The sequence below is a fragment of the Eulemur rufifrons genome, chromosome 25, assembly GCF_041146395.1.
Source record: "Eulemur rufifrons isolate Redbay chromosome 25, OSU_ERuf_1, whole genome shotgun sequence".
Classification (NCBI taxonomy): Eukaryota; Metazoa; Chordata; class Mammalia; order Primates; family Lemuridae; genus Eulemur; species Eulemur rufifrons.
Window position 1 is genome coordinate 15970600 of NC_091007.1, and position 7194 is coordinate 15977793.

At 40.0% G+C, this 7194-nt stretch overlaps 1 non-coding gene across 1 annotated transcript; it reads right to left on the bottom strand.

Annotated features, from left to right (window-relative positions):
• Positions 1–4933: 4933 nt before the first annotated feature.
• LOC138375430 (U6 spliceosomal RNA) lies at positions 4934–5041 on the bottom strand. Its single transcript, XR_011231504.1, has one exon. It is a non-coding gene; the product is annotated as a U6 spliceosomal RNA (small nuclear RNA).
• Positions 5042–7194: the final 2153 nt, after the last annotated feature.

Here is a 7194-nt window from a genome sequence, read left to right on the forward strand (position 1 = left end):
AGACCAGGTCTAGCCTATTGTCAATTCTATTCAAGGTACCTAGTCTTCATCTGGAGTAGAAGAGATGTTCAATATTTGCTGAATAACTGAATGAACACGTGGGGGAGATTCATATTCCCTGATTTCCTCGCATCTCTTCTATTTCCAGGAAGCCAGGTTACAGAGGCTGTAATCAGGCTGTGGGCAGGAACTCGCCTCTCGTAACTATTGGTGTACACTGGAAAACACGTAAAAGCACTTTGTAAATCACACTGGATCTTGTAATGTCACGCTTATTGCTTATGACAATCTTGTCCCCCAGCACTTGGATTTCAGATGTTCCCACCTGCTGTGAAGATGTTTGCTTATCTCTCCTTCCTATGTTCTATTATGTTTAAAATAAGTTTTCTTGTTGTGCTCTCACAAAAGCAATACCTACATATTTTGGTATTGGAAAACATTGAAAAACATAGACAAATAGAAAGAAGAAAATAAACCCACGTCCTATTCTCCATGCAAACTCCTTTCCCCCAAAATCAAGTTTATTCTACCTCCTAGTTTGGAAGTTAAAGCTCAATATTTCAGTATTTAGAGATGGAAAGGAAAAAATGCAAAGTATATTAAGTGGTTAAGAAAGGACTTGTGAAGGTATTTGGTGAGGGGACCCAGGAGTGCCAGAATCTTGCCTTGCCAATAGCCTATTACCCTTTTCTGATTCTTAGGGCCCCTCAGCCTTCAGTAATGGCCACAGGAAACAAGGTTTCTCTTTATTGCTTATACCTGAGTTGCTGAGAACCTGGGTGAAGCTGGATTTAAGTTTGCAGTTAGGCCAGAGAGACAGGATGTGTGGGGGCGGAGGGAGAGGTCTGTGTGGAAAGCAGTGGTATACTATACATACCTACTTTTTTCTCCTACCCCCAGGCTTTTTACCACTTCCAAACACCCCTCTTTCATCCTTGGTGGAAATTCCTTTTATTATCCTCTCCAGTGGATTGTACTTCTTTGGACAAGTTCATGGGGCCAAAAATGCATATATTGGGACATTTGTTTCAATTGTGTATCTCTTTTTTCTCTTGCAAAATCAGGCCATCTGTTTATCAAATAAAAGTAATTATCAGAAGTTTAGCATATAAAGACAGTGTGGTGGCATGTGCCTGTAGTCCCCGATACTCAGGAGGTTGAGGTAGAAGGATTGCTTGAGCCCCGGGATTCCAGGCTGCAGTGAGCTATGATCACAACTGTGAATAGCCACTGCACTCCAGCCTGGGCAGCACAGTGAGACCCCATCTCTTAAAAAAAAAAAGTTTAACAATCTAAAACTGCATATATCAGTGTCATGGTTCTGATGCTCATAAGCAAAAAAAAAAAAAAAAAAAAAATGTTAGTCACCAACAATCAAGAGTGTGAGTATGGCCGGGCGCGGTGGCTCACGCCTGTAATCCTAGCACTCTGGGAGGCCGAGGTGGGCGGATCGTTTGAGCTCAGGAGTTCGAGACCAGCCTGAGCAAGAGCGAGACCCCATCTCTACTAAAAATAGAAAGAAATTATATGGACAGCTAAAAATATATATAGAAAAAATTAGCCGGGCATGGTGGCTCATGCCTGTAGTCCCAGCTACTCGGGAGGCTGAGACAGGAGGATCGCTTGAGCTCAGGAGTTTGAGGTTGCTGTGAGCTAGGCTGACGCCACGGCTCTCACTCTAGCCCGGGCAACAGAGTGAGACTCTGTCTCAAAAAAAAAAAAAAAAAAAAAAGAGTGTGAGTAAAAAACAGACATTTTAGCCTATTCACTGCTATTATTGCACATAAAATTTAACAGTCACTCTCTACTTATGGATGATAATTATGTGTAAGATTGATAAAATTTGTGTTGTTAAAACTCTAACATGTCATAACACCCCGGTAGCCATCTGGTTTGTGTAATAAATCCCAGAATTCTCTATGATGTCATCGGCAGCCAATGAGAGCTTCTGCTGGCATGTAGTCACCCCACCAAATAACTGTTTACTTCACACCATGTGCCAGACACATATGCGAAAGATGAATGAAACCGTCCCTTTCTGGAGGGCTTATGGTGAATTACCAGTGTGACAACCACACTGTTGATATATTCCAATAAAACCAAAGAAATTGGTACTTAACTAGTTGGTGCAACCTTAGGAAACTATGATTCTATTCATCTTTTTAAAATGTTAAAAGCAGCTCTAAATCCCCATTACTATCTTCCCTGGAGTCCTGGTGGGGGGAAAAAAATGCTTATGTCACCAATTTCTGCAATATAGAGGCTGCGACACCACTATCTCCATGAGTTACAATCTCTGTTCTCACTTTTATTATGGATTGCCTGTGGTTTTTAAAATGTCTCAGACATGTAAAACTCCTAGTTTTCAGTTATAAAGTGTGGAGAAACATAATAAACTATTTTAAAGTTGTGAAACTGAACATCTGAATTCAGTGGTGTTGCTTCTGAAGTGAAGTGATTCTTTCCAAGTGTCAGACTAGGTCCCCAGATGTTAAAGTGCTTCTAGTTTTTCTTAGGATGGTCTTGGGTGTAAAAGCCGCGCTATCACCAGTGTAAACTTAAAGCTACTCTTTATTTTTTTATTTATTTATTTTTTTTTTTTGAGACAGAGTCTCACTTTGTTGCCCAGGCTAGAGTGAGTGCCGTGACGTCAGCTCACAGCAACCTCAAACTCCTGAGCTCAAGGGATCCTCCTGTCTCAGCCTCCCGAGTAGCTGGGACTACAGACATGAGCCACCATGCCCGGCTAATTTTTTCTATATATATTTTTAGCTGTCCATATAATTTCTTTCTATTTTTAGTAGAGATGGGGTCTCGCTCTTGCTCAGGCTGGGCTCGAACTCCTGAGCTCAAACGATCCGCCCACCTCGGCCTCCCAGAGTGCTAGGATTACAGGCGTGAGCCACTGCGCCCGGCCAAAGCTACTCTTTAAATTAAGATCCTATCTGAGAACTTTTTGTATTAGGAGCTCACCTTCTGTTCCTCACAAACTTCATTACTCCAGTCCCTTAGGTATCCAAACAATTAATGGTGGATCTATCTCAACTAGATAAATATGACATTTATAGAATAATACACTCTCCTTTCAGCTGTGCAGGGTTTTCCAATGGGTCTTAGAAAGTTCACTCAGAAAAAGCACCGAAAGGTCTTCAGAATCAACACAAGTTAGACTCACCTTCATCACAAAGATCTATTTATGAGACTAAATGGAATCTACTTTCTTCCCAGGGAAGACCTTGGACTTAAGAGGGCAGTAATGGCCCAGCAATAAAGAGTATGTCTTCTGCAATAGCACTGCCTCAGGTTCAAGTTCCTGTCCTGCCACTTACTGTATAGTCCATGCCTCAGTTTCCTCATCTGCAAAGTGGTGATAATAATAGTACCTATCTCATAAAGGGATTGCAAGGTTGAACTGAGCAAATATGTGTAAAGTTCTTAGAATAGTGCTTGGAACATACCTAAGGGCTTAATTAATATTAGTCATTATTATGTGGTTTTATCCAAAAGTGTTCTGTTAAAAATGATGTTTCCTGAGATCATGGTAATCAGATAACTTCCCAAGCAGTAGCTTGAGAAAAGGGCTCCCTCCAAAATGGTTTTGTTTGTTTGTTTTTAAATAAAGATCTTTTGATCTTATTTCATTATTGAGTAAACAAAGAGCCACTAGAGTGCCTTTCTCCCTAGAGGGTTTTTCAGAATGTCAAAATTGCCTTGTGGGCAGGCGTGGTGGCTCACGCCTGTAGTCCTAGCACTCTGGGAGGCCGAGGTGGGAGGATTGCTCGAGGTCAGGAGTTTGAGACCAGCCTGAGAAAGAGCAAGAGCCCCGTCTCTACTAAAAATAGAAAGAAATTAGCTAGACAACTAAAAATATATAGAAAAAATTAGCCGGGCATGGTGGCATGTGCCTGTAGTCCCAGCTACTCGGGAGGCTGAGGCAGGAGGATTGCTTGAGCCCAGGAGTTTGAGGTTGCTGTGAGCTAGGCTGATGCCATGGCACTCTAGCCCGGGCAACAGAGTGAGACTCTGTCTCAAAAAAAAAAAAAGAAAAAAAAATTGCCTTGTGGTTAAAACTTTGCTTCCCGAGGCTAGCGTTTTTTTCCCAAGTGTCAAATAATGACTGATAGAATTTATTGATAATACTAAGAATATTCTGTCTTTGAGATCGTACTCAGAAGAATCCATTAAACTAATCAATGCATGCTTATGGTTGCTGAATCAGGAAGAAGTCCGATATCCCCGCGGCTGATGTGGAGGGACCACAGTTTTAGCAATGCTTCTTGACTCATCTTTTATCTCTGAGTCATTTGTCACCGCCCAGACTCTGCCCAAAGTTAATCCTCTTCGGAGAAAACGTCCAAGTAAATGACACGGTGTGGTATTTTTGAGTCTCTGACCTCACTGGAAGAGCCAGAGATAGAGACAATCTCTCCCTGGAAAAAAGAAAAAGAGGAAAAGGAAAAGCACATCAAAAATAAGCCATACAGAAAAAGAGACGTTACTATTTTCCACCAACTATTTGGAGAAGGTTTGTTTCCTTCTCCTTGAGTTCTTTTGTTTTCTCAGCTCAGCTCTGGAGGAGCGTGAGTGCCTGGGAGGGGAAGGAGAGGTCACTTTCAGATTTTTTGTAAAAGATAGAGTTAGCAATTTAAAAATGTTTAGCCAGAAGCTATTTTAACGAGTGATAAATCCTTACACTGGGGATACTTAGAAGTTTTGCAGTAGAGCCAATTTAGTACAGTGTAGGGTAGGACGTCTTCTGTCTTATGGAAAGATAATAAAAATAACCTGACTATACTTGGAGAATTCCTCCAATATCTTTCTGGAGATTGCTTCGGTTAGGCTCTAAATTTTGGAGCAGTAATCTCTGACATTTGGAAGGAAAAAGAAGCAAAATGTGCATTTAGTGACTTGTTTTTTTGTTTGTTTGTTTAAAAAAAATATGGAATGCTTCACAAATTTGCGTGTCATCCTTGTGCAGGGGCCTGTGCTAATCTTCTCTGGATGGTTCCAATTTTAGTATATGTGCTGCCAAAGCGAGTGCTAGTGACTTGGGTTTTATGAGAAAAATAGAAAGGCTCAACTTGATTCACTCAGGTTCAAGGAACATTTTAAGAACTACCTAGAGGCTGGGAAGCATGGGGGAAGGAGGGGACAGAGACAGATTTGTTAAAAGACACAAAATTACAGCTAGATAGGAGGATACTTTCTCGTGTTCTATAGCACTGTGGAATGACTGTAGTTAACAATAATATATAGTTTCAAATCAATAGAAGGAGGATATTGAACATTCTGAAGACAAAGATGATAAATTTTCAAGATGATGGCTATGTTAATTACTCCGATCTGATTACCACATATTACATGTATCAAAACATCACTAGGTACCCATGAATATGTATGATTATTATATGTTAAGAAAAGAAAGGAAAATAAATAAGGCCAGTTAAAGGAATGAGACACACTTTGAGGAAGGAGGAAAGAGAATGAAAAAGTTCTGGAGAAGCGAGAGAGGAAATCTTGTGTTATGAAGACAGAAATGACAGAGAAGACACCCGGAGGAAAAGCGTCAAAGAGAGGCAGAGGCTGGGAGAATAGACTTGTCCTAGGAGTTATTTCCACTGAGTGTTGATAATATTCTTACTAAAAAGAAGAATATTCTTTTAAAACAAGATATTCTTTTAAAACAGCTTTATTGAGATTTAATTCCAGTGCCATGAAGTCTACTGGTTTAGGCATACATTCCATGTTTTTTAATAGATTTACAGAATTGTGCAACCATCACCATTCTCTAATTTTAGCACACTTCCATCACTCTAAAAAGAAACCTTGTACCCAACAGTAGCAGTACCCACTTCCTCATTCTCCCCCCAGCCCTAGGCAACCACTCATCTACTTTCTGTCTCTGTCGATTTGCCGATTCTGAACTATTTCGTATAAATGGGATCCTACAAATGTGGTTATTTGTGACTGATTTCTTGCACTTAGGTTAATGTTTTTGAGGTCCATCCATGTTGTAATGTGTATCACTACTTTTGTTTTATTGCTGACTAATATTCCCTTGCGCCATATATCACATTTTATTTATTCATGCATCATTTGATAGATATTTGGGTTGTTTCCATGTTTTGGAGATTATGAATAATTTTGCTATGAATATTTGTGGCTAAGTTTCTGTCTGTACGTATGTTTTCAGTTCTCTTTCATATACAGCTAGGAGTAGAATCCCTGGGTCATATGGTATGTCTCTATTTATCCTTTTCAGGAACTACCAAATTGTTTTCCAAAGTGGAAACTTTACATTCTCACCTATAATGTATGAGGGTTTGAATTTCTCCACATACGGGTTGGGATGTGTTATTGTCTTTTTTAAAACTTTTGAGACATAATTCACATACAATACAATTCACTCATTTAAAATGTCTAGTATATTCACCGTTGTCAACCATAACCAATTTTAGAACATTTTCATCATCCCCAAAAGAAACCCATACTCATTTGCAGTCACTTTCTATTTCCCCCTACTTTTCCCTCCCCAAGCCTTAGGCACCAGCTACTAACCTACTTTTTGTCCCTATAGATTTGTAGGTTTCTGATTATAGACAGTCCAGTGGGTAAGAAGTTGTATCAAATTGTGGTTTTCATTGACATTTCCCTTTAGACGAATGGTGTCGAGCATCTTTTCATGGGCTTGTTAGCTTCTCCTACATTCCCTTGGGGGAAATGTTTATTAAAGTCCTTTGCCCATTTTAAAATTTTGGGTTGTCGTTTTGTTGAACTGTAAGAGTTCTTTATACATGCTGGATAAGTTCCTTATGAAATATACAATTTGCAAATATTTTCTCCTCTTCTGTGGATTTTCTTTGCACTTTGCTATTCATTGTTTTGCCCACTCCTGATTCCTGGCGGATCTGCCAGGTCACTCCAGCTCAGGCCACATCTACAGGTCTGACTCCCCACTGTGTCTTTAAATGGGAGCATTCTTATGTTAAACCCTTCCCACATTTTTTTTTTTTTTTTCCAGGCAGGCAGTCTAATAGTCCCTTTCCACTTCCTTATACCTCTTTTCCCCTAAAAACAAGTAGTGCTGGCAAATTCACCTGCTCGAAAGCCTGGGGTTCATTTAGAAAATGTGAGCCCAGAGTGCAGTGGGGAGGCCTATGATCTAGATGGCCATAAATGTACTACTAAAATTAA